The sequence below is a fragment of the Rhinopithecus bieti genome, unplaced genomic scaffold (genome assembly GCF_001698545.2).
Source record: "Rhinopithecus bieti isolate Rb0 unplaced genomic scaffold, ASM169854v2 scaffold_19861, whole genome shotgun sequence".
NCBI lineage: Eukaryota > Metazoa > Chordata > Mammalia > Primates > Cercopithecidae > Rhinopithecus > Rhinopithecus bieti.
The window spans coordinates 1,084,107-1,101,022 of NW_016809659.1; the positions used below are offsets into that span (position 1 = coordinate 1,084,107).

Below are 16,916 nucleotides of genomic sequence, written 5' to 3' on the forward strand. Positions count from 1 at the left end.
TTTTAATTTTAGCCAAATTATTTTCTTATTAGGAATAAATAAAAATAAAAATTTGATATCTCAGAAAACCTAACACTTCTCCATTAGATAGGGCCTCTGTAATATCTTTCATTGACCTGTTTTCTGCCGTACCTCAACCATTTACCACAAAAATGAGAACAATAAAGTTTAATTTTTCTGACAAATATTTTACAAACCTTAAATTTTAATTGTTTTCGTGATGAAAACAGTGAAGGCCAAAGCTACCTTCTGAGTAAGTGACTTGCCTAATATCTCATGGATTATAATAGAACTCAGAGTAAAATTATAGCTGATGATCTCATGTAGTTATATTAGCATTTATATAGGGGAAATAGCACAATGAAGCTTTTATGTAGAATTTAGTAAACAGTTCTGTGGCTCTAAGGATTGTGTTTGTTGTTCCATCTTCGTCTCCTTTCTGAGCATTCTGATATGTATATATTTAATGTCTTATATGCTCTTACTGCTATAATAAATGTTTAAACTTTAACTAGATATATATATAAATAGCATTTGTGTACATTCTATTCTAAATCTCATGTTGTTTGCCAAATATAGTTATTTAGAGACAGTAGTAAATTTAAAAATGTTTATCTCCACAACTGATCTGAAAAGATATTCATATAAGATAGCTTGGTCTATTGTATTTGACTCAGATCTACTTGAAGAAGTATAGATTTATTTATTTTATATATGAAATCTGCAAAGTGAAAATGATTTCAAATAATTACATTCATTTTCCCAAGCAATTCTGAGTAATTAAAATGAATATAGATTGTAAAAACACATGCCGAAGCTATTTTCTGTCATATCATTTACCTGTAGCATAATGAAGATTTAAAAATAAAATCAATTATGAATTAGAATTTATTATTGGCCATCTAGCATATATTGTAGGCACTAGGAAATGATCTTTAACTATTGCAAAACAACCTGTGGCTTTTTAATTTAAATAAGCCAAAGATTTTTTCATTTCTACTAAAAGATGGTAAGTATTATAAAATACTTCAGTAGAAGGCTATTCAAAGGCAAAGATAATTGAGTTTTATGTATTGCATCAGAATTTCACACTATTATCTATAAATCAGAGTGTCTTATAAATAAACTTTTCTAGGATAAAAGCAAGAAAGCAAAAAGTGAGCCTCTATGTTATTTCTAAAACATGAGTATAGTTTATGAAAAGTGATCCGTAAAGGACATGAGTTTTAGAATGTGGGGACTTTGATCTGCAGGCTTGACATTTATTTGTGAGTAGCATGAGTAGGAGCTATTTACTGAGATTATGTAGATACTACCCCAGGTCTTAGGGAAGTGACTGGCATTCAAGAGTCCAAGGAGTTACTAAAAGGAAAGAAAAATATGGATTCCCCTTATGGCAGGAGGTTACTGATGAGTGATACAGTTACATTCACAGAGAAAGACTTCTATCCTGCTGAGCGCAGAGCCTTTGAATATATCCTTACCACTGGGAGATTGAAAACTGACTGCAGAACTGATACTGACTTTGAAAAGAAGTGGCATTTGGGAACATTAAGCACCCAGAGAGAAAATCTGATATTTTTAATACTTAAGGAGAAGTACTGAAAACCCATACTTTGTGTCCCACTGTTGCCATGCAAACAGCTTAAGGTTTTTCCTCTGTGAAGAATAAATAACAAGCTGTTAATTTATTCTCATAGATTTTCTCAATCCACAACACAATTTAAAAATAAATCCTTCTCAGGATATATATGTTACAAACCCTATTTAAATTTGCACAAATATGCAAGACATTTTCTGTGCCTTATTATGTGCTATATAATAATAGTGAAAAATCCCTGGTCTTTTCTAGAGGTATTTTTTCTGTATTTGATCAGTATTTCATGTTTCTTCCTTTTATGTTGAAAATCTGATATTTATGAAGTATCTGGCTGTTGATCTATAAAACTAAACATTTTCAAGCATTGTAGCAATGAAGTTCTTGAACAGCCATTAATACTTTAATATCTCTATGGGGGTTTCAAAATATTCCTTAATTCAATTCCAATTGCCTGTTTAAGAAAAGTAAGATATAATTAAATACAGATGTTTTCTACACTCTATCTAAAAATACTTAGAGATGCCCTTCATTAATTACAAAATAGGTGGAACACTTTCAGCTTTTATAAATATAATCCATTTTGTGTATTTCCAATTCCATTGTGAGAAAATTTAGACATATAGTTGCACTAAAAGAATAACACTGAAATATTGTCAAATAATAATTTTGACTTCAATGTTTATCGTATTTCAATGACTCAAAAGTCTTTACAATCTAAGTGAACAATAAAATTTTACCATAATAAAATATATGTGATGACTGGGGAAACTGTTTAAGATAGTTTGTGTAAAGCTACATCATACTAAATGAAATCTAGAATAGTGTCATTGATCATAGAGTGTAAACACCAGCACAGCTACTGTAGAGTGATGCTTTGTTATTAGAGCCAGATTCTAAACCTCTCTTGTCTGCTTGGATTTCACTGAACTCAATCTTAGAGTTAAAAGAAGTTGTTAAATGAGTGCATTCTATTGTTTGATCTATGTATGATACTATTTTATTTTCTTTTTAAATCTACATCAGCAATATGTATTAGCAAGCAAGATTTAGGAGAGTAAAACTGGAATCAGAATTAGAAAAGTCCTAATGGTCTTACATTGATTGAGGTAGCCCTAGGATGTCCCTTAAGCAGTGAGCACAATTTGAAACCTCTCTTGACCTTTTAGGACCTTCCCCAGACAGTGATAATCCAGGAACAGTTAACTACAGAAACCTCATTTGCCTGCAGAAATCTGACCTTTGTCACGCAAAGTGGACCTTTACTTCCTTCCCCTTAGGAGAATCATAGTTGCTCCTAGAATTTGGGCATTTTAGAAACATGGAATTATATTAAGAGTTGGCTCTACCCATGCCCATTCCAATTCACTTTTCTTTAAAATGTAAGAATGGAGTGTCTTCTCCTCCGGCCCCTGGTTTTGAAGTGGAAAATAACATAATTGTTTTTAATTTTTATATGCATTGCCCACACTTAAAATAGTACTTCCTTCTAGAATTATACATTGTAATTCATTTTGTTCTATAACACAAGGATATGTTGATATGAAAATGTGGAATATTTTAGTAAACTTATACTTCAGCTGAAAATGGTATCATTGCTGTAGTAGATGACTTTATTGTTTTTATATAGTAAACTGGTGAACTGATCATAAACTATCAAGTAGGGAAAGGAAGTTTTGGAAATAGTACATATTTCCTGGCAGTTTGGAAATGGTACATGTTTCTCACAGAGATTCTACATATGTGATGATTTTGAACTGACCTTCAAAACCATTTGATTGGATTCTGTTCCAGTGAGTGTGTGCATATGTTTCATAAAATATTGTGATAAAAATTTCTAGAAGTTTTATGCTCCATTATATTATTGAGATTTTACCCAATGAACTTTGCCTTTCTTTGAATATTACAGTCTTTCCATTTAATACTTCTGAACAAAGTGAGTTGGCTGGCTAGATTAACCTCTTAAAGTGCACAAGCTATATAAAGCTTGGCTTGGGCTAATAAGAGACTTTTCCAGCCCCACTGAAATATTTATTTTAATGGTCAGCAACACTAGAATAAGACTCAAAGATGGAAAGAATCCAAATATAAGTGAAGGTTTTGGAAGGCCAGTATCATTTTCCACACTGAGTAAATTGGAAAGAAGGCAGAGATGAGATATTTAGCTTTGTAAATTGCCTTTTGGTATAGCAGTCAGCAGTTATGTTCTAGTACCTTGATGACCTATTCAAGTCATTATAATAAAAATTAACACAATAATTATTTTTAATGGTTTAGAATATCTCTTCCTCTCTCTCTCCCTCATTCTGTGTCTTTCAGAATATACTTGTGCATGTGTGCATTGTATACATGAACATTATATACATTTCTGCGAAGATATCATTAAGATAGCTTAGGCTTATAATGATATTTGCTCAAAATCTTATTCAAGATTGACAAACACTGGAGCGTTTTTATATATCTTAGTACTCTATCTTGGTTACATTGTTTTGACTAAACTTGTTTAAAATTATTGAAATAAACTTCTTTTAATGAATCTTACACTCATTTTCTCAGAATTGGGAAGTAATATGGCCATTGTAATTCAGGCTTTGAAGCTACACATACCACTTGAAAATTTGGGTCCTCGATCTTGAGTGATTAATTTAACCTCTCTAGGCCACGATTCCCTTATCTGTCAAATGAGGATAATAATTGCACTTGATTTTGCACAGTTATTTTTAGAATTCAATTAAATAATGCATGTAAAACACTTAGGATCATACCTAGGATTTAAGGAGTGCTTACTCTTGACTGTATGTTTGTAGTTGATAAGGAAATTTTATTTATTTCTATTATACCAAAACTAAATCACTTTTTTGTAGGTCTTTTTAATGTCTTACATTCTTCTACCTTTATTAATAAAACAACTAAACTAAGAAAAAAGTGAGCAATATTTTCTTTTTAAGCTATGGGCAATTCGCAAGGCTATTGTCAAAATGAGGGTAAAGTTATTTGCTAATTTTGCATATTCTCTGGCATTTCAGAGCTCACTATGGTATTCAAAGAAGCAGCAGGCTGCATGCCTATAGTCCTAGTGACTCAGGAGTCTGAGGAGGGAGGATTGCTTGGCCCAGGAATTTGACACCAACCTGAGCAAAATAGGGAGACCCTGTCTCTTAAAAAATAAAATAAAAAAGGGAACAGCAGGCTTGTTTTTGTTGTTCATTGTAGGAGGAAGTCTGATTGATGTTCTGTACTCACTAGGGCCAGAGTTTTAATTTCTGCTATTAACTTTATTTTAAAATTAGCAGACTTTAGTTTTAAGAAAAGTTTTATATTTACAGAAAAATCGAACAGATATTGTTGAGTTCCCATATTGTTGCCTCCTCCTAACCCCTAGGTTTCTGCTTTTTAAATATCTTGCATCAATGTGGTACATTTGTTGCAATTAAAGAACAACTATTGATACGTTATGGTTAATGCAGTCCATAGTTTATATTAAGGTTTATTCTGTGTTGTAAGATTCTATGATTCAACAAATGCATCATATCATGTCATATATTCACCATTACAGAACAATATAGAATAATTTTACCACCCTAAAAATCTCCTGTGTCCTACCTATTCATCCTTCCCGTACCCAACCTTTGGTAACTGCTAATTTTTTTATTGTCTCTGTACTTTAGCCTTCTGCAGAATGTCATAAAGCTACAATATGTGGCCTTTTCAAACTGGTTTCTTTTATTTGGCAATATGCATTTAAGATTCTTCCATGTATTTTGGTAGCTTGAAGCTTTTTTTGTTGCTGAATAGTATTCTATTGTATGGCTGAACCACTGTTTATCCATTTACCTCTTGAAGGACATTTTTGTTGCTTCCAAATTTTGGTGATTATGAATAAGATGCTATAAACATTCATATGCAGTCTTTGTATGGATATGTTTTCAACTCAATGGGGTAAATACCTCGGACTGCATTAACTGGATTATATGGTAAGACTTGATGTTAAAAAAGAACAACAAACAACAAAAAACTGTCAAACTGTCTTCCAAAGTGGCTCCACCATTTTGCATGCCCACCAGCAATACAACAGAGTTCCTGTTGCTCCACATACTTGTTAGCACTTTGTATTTTCAATTTTTTTTTTCCAATTTTAGCCATTCTAATAGATATGTAGTGGTTTCTCATCGCAGTTTCAATTTGTAATTCCGTATTGACAAGTGGTGCTGAGCATCTTTTCATATGTCATTTGCTATCTCTATATCATCTTTGGTGGTGTCTTTTTAGATATTTTACATTTTTTAAATCGGGTTGTTTACTTATTGAGATTTAATAATTGTTTGTGTATTTTGGGCACAAATTCTTTATTTACTATTTGTCTTACAAATATTTTTCCTCAATCAGTGGTTTATCTTTTAATTCTTGTATCATTGTCTTTCATAGAACAGAAGATTCTAATTTTATTAAACATCAGCATTTCCTTTCATGGACCATGCTTTTACTTTTATATCCAAAAATTTGTTGCCAAACCCAAGGTTAACTAGATTTTTTCCTATGTTTTCTTCTAGAAGTTTTACAATATTTCATTTAGATCTATGATTCATTTTGAGTTACTTTCAATGAAAAGGATAAAGTCCTTGTCTAGATTCATTGTTTTGCATATCGATATCCAATTTTGCTGACAACATTTGTTGAAGAGACTATCATCCTTTCTCCAAAGAATTGTCTTAACTCCTTTGTCAAAGATCAGTTGACTATATTTGTGTAGGTTTATTTCTGTACTCTGTATTCTATTTCACTTGTCTACTTGTCTGTTCTTTTGCCAATACCACACTGTCCTGATTACTGTAACTTCATAGTAATTCTACAAGTAGGGTATTGTCAGTCCTCTTAACTCTTCTTCCATATTGTGTGGGCTATCCTGAGTCTTTTCCCTCTGCGTATAAGCTTTAGAATCTGTTTGTTGATAACCACGAAATAACTTACTGGAATTTTGTTTTGTTTTGTTTTGAGAAAGGGTCTCACTCTGTCTCCCAGGCTGCAGTGCAGTTGTGCAGTCTCCTGGGCTCAAGTGATCTCCCCGCCTCAGCCTCCTGAGTAGCTTGGGAGCATAGGCACATGCCAACATGCCTGGCTAATTTTTGTATTTTTTGTAGAGATAGGGTTTTGCTATGTTGACCAGGTTACTTACTGGGATTTTAACTGGGATTATGCTGCATCTAAAGATCAAGTTGAGAATAGTCATCTGAACGATACTGAGTTTTTCTATCCGTGAATATGAATAATTCTTTTATTTAGATTTTCTTTGATTTCTTTCATCAAAGTTTTCTAGTTTTTCTCATTTACATCCTCTACATAATTTATTAGATTTATACTTTCCTAATTTTTTTGGTACTAATGTAAATGTTACTGTGTTTTAAATTTCAAATTCAAATGGTTCGTTGCTGGCATGTAGGAAAGCAGTTGACTTTTGTATATTAACTTTCTATCTTGCAAATTGGTGTAACAGTTTATTCATTGCCGGAGCTTTTTGTTGCTATTGATTCTTCGGGATTTTCTACATAGACGATGTGATTTGTGGACAAAAACGTTACTTTATTTCTTCATTCCCAATCTGTATGCCTTTTTTTTTTTTTTTTTCTTTTTTATGTCTTATTGCACTAGCTAGGACATTCAAAATGATGTTGAGATGTCGAGTAGAAGTAAAAGGGGACATCCTTACCTTGTTCCCAATGTCAGGGGAAAACATTTTGTTTCTCACCATCAAGTGGGATATTAGCTGTAGATTTTGTGTTTGTCAAATTCAAGAGTTCCCTCTATTCCTAATTTTCTGAGAGTCCTCACAAATTATGTTGGATTTTGTCAAGTCCCTTTTCTGTATCAACTGATACAATCATACGATTTTTTAAAAAGCCATTTGATGTAATGGTTTACATTAGCCAATTTTCAAATAGTGAACCAGCCTCATATACCAGAAAATCCTACTAGCTTGTGTTATACAACACTTTTTATACATCATTGGATTTGATTTGCTAGTATTTTGTGGAAGATTTTTAAATATATATTCAGGAGAGATAACTGATCGATGGCTATCTATTCCTATATAATGTCTATATCTGATTTTGGCAGTATGGTAATGCTGTCCTCATAGAATGAGTTAGGAAGTAGTCCTATTTTCTGGAAGAGATTAGAGTATTGATACCATTTACACTTTAAGTATTTGGTAAAATTTACTAGTGAAACCATTTGGACCTGGCGCTTTATTTTTTGGAAGGTTATTAATTATTGATTCATTCTCTTCCATTAGATATAGGCCTATTTAGATTATCTTTTTCTCCACATGTGAGTTTTAGTAATTTGTGTTTTTCAAATAATTCATTCATTTGAGTTTTCAAACTTCTTAGTATAGAGTTATTCATAATATTGCTTTATCATCCTTTTGACATCCACAGCATCAATAGCTATGATATGACCTCTCTTTCATTTCTGATATTAGTTACTGGTTTCTTCTCTCTTACTTTTTTTTTTCCTGACAGTCTGACTGTAGTTTCATCAGTTGATCTTTCAAAGGACCAGTTTTTTGTTTTGTTGAGTTTTCTCTATTGATTTCGTGGTTATAATCGTTTTGATTTTCCTGTTAATTTTTACTTTTTTTTCTGCCTACTTTAAGCTTAGATTGTTATTTTTCCTCAATTTTTTTAAAGTGGAAGCTCAGATTATTCAATTTTTGTCTTTTCTTCTAATATATACACAATGCTATAAATTTTCCTCTAGGCACTGCTTTTACAGCATCCCGTAGATTTTGATATGTTATATTTTCATTTTCATTTAGTTGAAAATATTTTGAAATTTTTCCTGAGAGTTCTTCTTTAAGTCATGTTTTATTTAGAGTTATATTATTTAATCTCTAATTACTTGAGTATTTGCTAGCTGTCTTTCTGTTGTTTATTTTAAGCTTTCTGTTATTGATTTCTATTGTGGCCTGAGTACGTACTGCATACATATTCTGTTCCTTTAGATTTGTTGAAGTACATCTTATGCCTCAGAATGTATTCTGTTTTGGTCAGAAGTACTAAAGTCTCCAACCATAATAGGTTTGTCTGTTTGTCCTTCCAGTTCTGACAGGTTTTGCCTCATGTATTTTGATGTGACATTATTAGGAGCATACATATTAAGGATTGTTATATCTTCTTGGAGAACTGACTGTTTATCAATATGTAACAAACACCCCTTTTATCTTCAGTAGTCTTCTTTGCTTTGAAATCTGCTCTGTCTGAAATTAATATAGCTTTTCCAACATCCTTCTGTTTAGTGTGAACATGTTATATCTTTCTCTATTGCTTACTTTTGATGTGTGACTTATATTTAAAGAGGGTTTCTTTTAGGCAATATGTAGTTAGGTCTTGTTTTTTAAATTTACTGACAGTCTCTCTTCGTGTATTGAGGCAATTCACATTTAAAATGATTATTAATATAGTTAGATTAATACCTACAATGTTTGTAACTGTTTTCTTCATTATATTTACTTGTTTTTTAAGAATGTTCACTTCTTTCTCTGACTCCTCTGGTGTTGAGAACTTTATATAATTCAATGCTCTCTACTCTCTAAACACATCAATTGTACCTCTTTTAAAAATATGTTTCAGTGGTTTCTCTAGAGTTTGATGAATATGTTCTTAGGGAATCCATGTCCACTTTCAAATAACAGTATACCACTTTACAGGTAATACAGGTACCTTATAAAAGTGTATTTCTAATCTCTCCCTTTTGTTTTTTATATTACTGTTATTTATTTCTGTTTCCCAAAAGCTACAATTATCCAGTATTTTGTTCCTATTATTATTGTGCACAGTTAACTATTAGATCAATTGATAATGAAGATAAAAGATTTTCTTTTACCTTCATATGCTCCTTCCTTTATATAGATCTGACTTTCGACCTATATCCTTTTCCTCCTCACTGAAAACTTAACATTTCTTGTATGGCAGGCCTACAGGCAATAAATGTCCTTAGTTTTTATTTGTCCAAGAAAGTGCTTTATTTCTCCTTCTTGTCTGGGATAATTTGTGTTCTTTTTAAAAAAAATTTTGGCAACATTTTGTACTTCACTATACTTTCTTTTTTATTCTACAGCTTATGACAGGACATCTAATCTAATTCTTATCCTTGTTGCTCTATAGATAAGATTTTTTTCTTTTTTTCTATGGTTTCTTTGAAGATCTCTTTATCTTTTATCTTCTGCAATTTGAACATGATATGCCGAGATGTTGAGTTTTTGGTATTTATATTGCTTCATATTCTCTGAGATTCCTGTAGGTATGGATTGGTGTCTGGATTAATTTTGGATAATTCCCAGCCATTATTATGTCGAATATTTATTCTTTCTTTCTTGTTATTTTGCTATTCCCATTAGGAATATGTTATACCTTTTGCAATTTTCTTAGAGTTTTGGGGAATTCTGTTCCATTTAATTTTTGTTTGTTTGTTTGTTTGTTTTTTTGCCTTTCTTTCTAGGAAGTTTCTATTGACATATCTTCAAAGTTATTGATTCCTTCCTTAGCTGTATCCAGTCTACTGATGAGCTCATTAAGGCTTTTTTTTTTTTTTTATTTCTACTACTGTGCTTTTGATCTCCAGCATTCTCTTTGCAATCTTTCCTAGTTTCCATCTCTCTGTTTACATTATCCATCTGTTGTTGCCAGTTGCCAACTTTCCATTAGAACCCTTAACATATTACTCTTAGTTCCTTTAAGTTCCCTTTCTGTTAATTCCAAAATCTGTGTCATAACTGAGTCTGGTTTGATGTTTGCTTTGTCTCTTCAGATTGTTTTGCTTGCCTTTTAGGATGCTTTATAATTTTTTGTTAAAAGCTTGATGTGATATATTAGACAATATAAATTGAGTAATTTTGATGTGAGGTTTTATGTTAATCTGGCTGGAAGCTGGGCTTTGTTTAATATCTGTTGTAGTGATAAATGTCAGAGTCTTCAGTTTCCTCTAGTTTCCTTTGATTTTTTTTTCATTCTCCTATTGCTTTGGGGTTTCCCTAAGAGCTCCTTCTTAAATAGAATTTGTGTCCTGCAGCTCCCTCAGTTTTAATTCACTGTTATAATAGCAGAACCTGGTTGATGTGGTGGTAAGGTATTGGACAGGAGAAATGTTCTATAACCTTATGACTAAATTTCATTTTTTTAAATGGGCCAGAGTTTGTGTGCTGTGATCCCTTGAACTACTTCTTAGGCTGTTTCTTCCCCTTAAGTAAGATAGGAAAGCTAGAGGAGGCTGAGATTTACTAGTTGCCTTTTCCCTTGGGTCAGATAAGGCTCTGTGAAATATTTTGCCTTGGAGAGTAGGCTTTCGTTTATGAAGAATCCTTTGTGTGTATTTCAAAATTGTTACTTTTTCATTAGACAAGTATTACAAAATGGTTACTTTTCTCCCCTCTCCCACTCCTACTCCCTACCTTCACTTAAACAGAAAGGGATTTTTTCTCATATATTCACTGAGAGAAACTGGTTGGGTTCCTGGAAGTAAAACCCATGAAAATGTACTATTCTTCTGAGACTGGGCCCCTGGATTTTTTTTTTTTTCTTTTTTTTTTTTTACAGAATTTTGCTCTGCCACCCAGGCTGGAGTGCAGTAGCATGATCTTAGCTCACTGCAAGCTCCACCTCCCGGGTTCACACCAGTCTCCTGCCTCAGCCTCCTGAGTAGCTGGGACTACAGGCGCCCGCCACCACTCCTGGCTAATTTTTTTGTATTTTTAGTAGAGATGGGATTTCACCACGTTAGCCAGGATGGTCTCTATCTCCTGACCTCATGATCCACCCACCTCGGCCTCCCAAAGTGCTGGGATTACAGGAGTGAGCCACTGCACCCAGTTGCCCCTGGAGTTTTTAACTCTCAAGCTGGTTCACATTCAGCCTCCAGCAATTCATACCTCCAACAACTCATTAAAGTTACCATTTAAATATTTATTTGTTACTGACTCCAGTGGCTTTTGCTCCCTGTAAGCTGAGCTCAGCTGTGATTTTCTGTATTTTCCTGTTTCTCCAGATTTTTGCATGCAATTTGCCCTGAAACCTTAATTCTCTGATAGATCTAAGAAAATAATCTTAAATTTTATTTTGTTCAGCTTTTTACCTGTGGTGAGGTTGGGAGTGAAGATTTCCCAGTTCTTCACATGTTGGAAATGAAACCAGAAGACTACCACTTACTTTTAAATCTGTAAAGGATTAAAATACTTTTAAAACTCAACTTTTCATTTTTTGAGGTGACAGATTCATATTTGAACAATATTATTCTTACAAATTAATGATTATATATTTTTTTGAAGATTAACATCAATGCCCAGCTTGCTCATGATTAACAAGTCCATGTGCTAAAAACTGAGAGAGAGAAAATTAGGTTGAAATTATTTTAAGTCACATTTTGTAAGCAAGACTTGGGAATTATAAGGACTTTTGTCGATTTTTGTGTTACTGTTTTCATAACATTAAACCATTTAGTAAGGTATGAAAATCAAACCAATTTTAACCCTTATCAAATGAGAAAATTTAGCTTCTTTTCAAAATAAGATTCACTTTTAAAATAATATTATTTTACTAAATAATTTACTTTTAAGCAGTCTTTTGATAGATGTAATCATTTAGATTATGAAAAGTTAGCAATTTTAAAAGAACATATTTAGTTGATTTTAAGATGCTCACTTTTTAAACAAACATCTGAAATCTGAATTGCTCTAATGGATATTTATAGTTTAGCACTGCTTTCTGGTGGCAGGGAGTTAGTGGTATACAAGGTAATTGTGAATGTTGTAATTTATTAGTTACTGTAATATTTACCCAACAATTAAATAGTCCAGAATACTAAGATTCCTCATGATAAAGAAATAATATAAATTTATAATTTATACTTTTTTATTTTAAAATAACAAACATAGTAGAAATTAATAATCCTAAAAAATTTTGATGAAAAAGTTAAGTATGTTAGTTTTCAATCAATGAACAAAATGATTTAAATTTCACAGTTCAGTAAGTGAGAAGCTGGTTTCATTGATTGCATATGCAATTTATATGATAAGTAGTTGGAGCTAAGAGCAAGTATCAAATGACAATTGTGTGATAATGAATCAGCCTTGAAAGAACTTCGAAAATATAACTCAAATATTTTGCTTGCGGAAAAGTTAATGTAGCCTGGAAAGACAAAGCATGGAAAATAATTTCATGGCTTGGCATTAGATGAACAAGGCTGAGAATTCTAGCTTGGCACTGTTGACAGCTGTGTGACCTGCACATAGTGCAGGATTTCTCTGAGCCTCAGTTTCTTCAAATGGCAAATATGGAAAAATTTGCCTTCCAGTGTTATTGTAAGCAAAAATATACTGCCCAGCACAGTGCCTGACGTCAGTCTCAGAACATATTGCCAGTATGAATTATTAAGAATAATAATATAGAATTAGTGGTAGGAAATAGTAGTAGCCATATAATGTAATTATGGAAGAATTAGAATGACAAAAGGAGACTTAATTTTTAGTCTTAGCCCTGTCACTAATACATGACTATGACCATAGTGGTTCATGATGTTAGATTTCAGTTTTTTCAATTAAGTGCAAATGGACCAAATGATTCCTAAGATTGTATATGAAACTAAGAAGGAGATATATAATTGTGTTTCATAAGGAGGTGTGATAAAAATATATTAATGATTCGAAGAATGTATAAGAAATAAATGACCGTGCTTTTGCACAGTTGTATCTCAAATTAATCATAATCGGTAACTATAGAAAAGTCTAATGACATATTTTTCACTCCTCATAAAATGCTCATTTAGAACAGGCAGGACATTTTAGATAAGATTGGAATGAGAAATTGGCAAAAAATAATAATTAAGACTTTAAAAGCATTTAGCCATCTGTTGTATAATCATGAGACTGATTGAAAAATGATTCCTAATTTATAATATTCACAACTATTGAACTGAGAACACTGAGGAAATATTTCATGCAAATATATGCATTTGTATGTCTTTAGACTTACCTAATGAAGTAAATTAAGAGAAATAAAATAAACGATGAAACATTTAAGATCATATTTTCCTTAAATTTTCAGCCTCTAACTCAGTTACTTTAAAATGGAAGTGTTCTTTATGGCAAAGAAATTGGAGAGAGGAGTGGGAGGGGAGGGGGACTTGGTTAAGGACTATCTTATTATTCAAAGCAGCACATAATAACAGTTTGTTGTGATGTATCAGATTTTTTATCAAGTGACTTTGTTTTACTTTATGTCTACCAGCCTCCTCTTTTGTAGAATTATTTGCTTTTTATCCTCTTATTTTCATTTTAATATTCATACTGATTCCTCCATTATTTTCCATTTATTCACATACAAGATAAATTCAAAAGGTATTTTTCATAGAACCTTTATTCTGACACTTCCCTTATCTGTATTCTCATATCATTGTAATTTTTGTTATAAAAGCTGGTAATTTTGTTAATTATGAGATATTAAATTTTATAATGTTGTTTTTATCCTGTTCATCCCAATTAGATGATAAAAATGTCTATAAAGATAATGCTTGTAACATCTTCCTTCTTTATTTGACAAACCACACTTTGTGCTGGGCCTAGACATAAATATTAAATAAACCAGAATAAGTAAAAAAAGATTTCTGACATTAAGGAGCTCACAGTCTGCACAGTGAGGAACATATAATAGGTTCTTAATAGGTTGACTGATACTTTATTTAATTCAGCAGTTGAACAGTTGAACCACCTTACTTCTTGAGGAACTACTATTTCATATTTTCAGATTATAGGCATTCTTGAATGAAAGCAAAATCCAAGCCACCCAAGGAATATAGCTGGGAAAAGGCATTAAGATGTTACTTTTTTTTAAGTTGTAAGCCTTCAGTATCTTTATTTCAAAATGGGTATTTTAATGTCATTATATATATTTTAAAGTAGGTAACACAGAGGTAATGAAGATAAATTCTTGGAGAGAATGTATTAGCCTATTGTAGCTGTACACATGTGGTTCTTTGAAAATAGCATGGACCAGCACTGCCAAATATAATTTGATGGAAGAGTTCTACATTGGCATTGTTCAATTCAGTAGCCACTAGCTACATGTTGCCACTTGAAATTGAACACTTGAAATGTGGCTAGTATGACTTAGGAGCTCAATTTTTGTTAACTAATTTGTTAGCTCATAACTAATTTTGTAAACTAATTCATCTGAATTTAAGTTTAAAATGCCACCTGTGTCTAGTGACTATCATGTAGTACAGCACAAGTATACAGCAAGACAAGCACATGCGTGGCATAAGCATCATGGTGAAGCCCTTCCAGTATCCAAGACAGAGTTCACTAACCAGTCACAGCTAACTCTTCCCTCCGAGTTTGAACACAAGCCTTAGTAAAAGCATTCTAAATCACATCACCTAAAGAAGATATAATGTCTAAACAGACTTATATTTTCAGAACTCATTAATTTTTAAGAAGCAAGAACCAAATACAAATTAGTTTGCTTTAAAAAGTGGGAGGTGTTTGGAGGGAGTCATTTAAATGAATTTTCCTATTGTCCAGGTGCTTAGATGATGTTATTAATTCAGTGTGTTTAAAGATTGTTATTAGAAGTACGAGTTCCAGTCTTGCCTCTTCTGGGCTTTATGTGCAGTAATGCTCCCTCCAAATTCTGACAACGATAACCCAGAGCAAGCCTAGGCTCGCCTCTTCACAGTTTAACAACAATGGCAAAAACAAGCACCCTTTCCCTGGTCATTCTGGTCATTCTGATAAATTCCCAGGACCATCTCATTCGAACAGCTTATCTCACTTGCCCCTTACAGAAGTTTAGATGGAGTTTGCAGTTTACCTCTCAAATAACCTGGACTGAGAGCAAAACCCTAACGAGCATTCATCCATCTAATGGGCAGCTTTGATGTGTAAAATTTTCTGTTTATAGAGTTTTGTGTGGATTTTCACAAATGCACTTGGCCTTTCCTCAATGGACTTTTCAAATCTAAATTGTCTACCCTTTCTTCAAAAGCCATTTTAAGCACTTCAACTCAAAGGAAACTTTTCCCAGTCCTCTATGTTTTCTGCCCCAAAACAGTGATGTTGAAATCTTACAATTCAGTTCCTTAATTTGCCTTTGCTGCTATTCTATTCGCATGTACACATTGTGCCTCCATAATAATCAAGTTTACTCAGAAACAGGATTTGTGTTTTATTTTGGAGGTCTCAACAGTGCAGATAATATATATTCTTTCCTGTTACATTCTTTCCTGTTTATTTAAAAACTGCTGCTAACAACACAATAGAGTCATGTCAAATCCTTCATTTTTTGAAACATAATAGGTGATCATGTAAGATTTATGAGATGAATGCTGTGTTTTCCAGAGAAATGCACTGAGACCTTTGTAATGTAAATCATGTTTGGAGAATAAAGAATGTAATAGCAAGAAGAGCATAATAATTTATTACATGATAATGATGTTTCACCTACTTTAGACACCACACTGTGTTTTTCCATAGTAAAACACTGATAAGGGAGCAGCAAATTACTTGGGGGTATTATTTGGTCAGGAATAAATGAGTAATCAATGGATTCTGAGATCACAACTAGCAAGAATAATATACATTTGTTCAATAATAATTTTGAAGAAAATTAATGTTAACAGACTTATATAGTGGAATAGATAACTTTGGTCACTATGTGCTAGATCCATTTTAGGCCTCTTACCTATATCTTATTAACGCCATACAATAATCCTAGAAGTAGATATTGTTATTTCTCACCAGTTTTATAGATGAGAGAACACAGAGAGGTTTACTAACTTTCCTCAGTTCTCATTTTCTTTATTATGGCCTTATGTACAATGCCAGGTTTGAGGACAGCGAGTTTTATTTCAAAATCTGGTCTCTTAACCCTTAACACCTATTCTTTGAACAAGAATAAGTGATATCTAATCTCATTGAAAATGGCAATTTTGCTAAAATTAAAATACCATGTTGCACCTATCCTAATAAAAGTAGTGACTTATAACAATTTAGGTTGTGTCATTTCTAAGTTAACTTCAGTCCAATGATGAATAAAGTTCAAAATCCTTTTAGAAATAGCATATGTTTGGGATATTCTTTGTAAAACAATGATGAGAGATATTTTCAATGGAAAACAAATTATTTAAAACCAAAATTGATGTTTTCTTCCTGCATCTAAATACTTAACAAGGTTTTCAAATAATAAACTATTTCAAAAGTAAAATCTATTTCAAATTGGGCTTTCCAAATATGTTTGCCATAAACAAACTTTCAGAACGAATTTGCTGATTATTG

The 16,916-nt window shown here is 32.3% G+C and overlaps 1 protein-coding gene across 20 annotated transcripts in view; it reads left to right on the forward strand.

Moving 5' to 3' along the window:
- Positions 1-16,916, forward strand: part of HDAC9 (histone deacetylase 9) — a 941,976-nt gene that overhangs the window by 524,513 nt on the left and 400,547 nt on the right. The gene's annotated exons all lie outside the window — the stretch shown is intronic.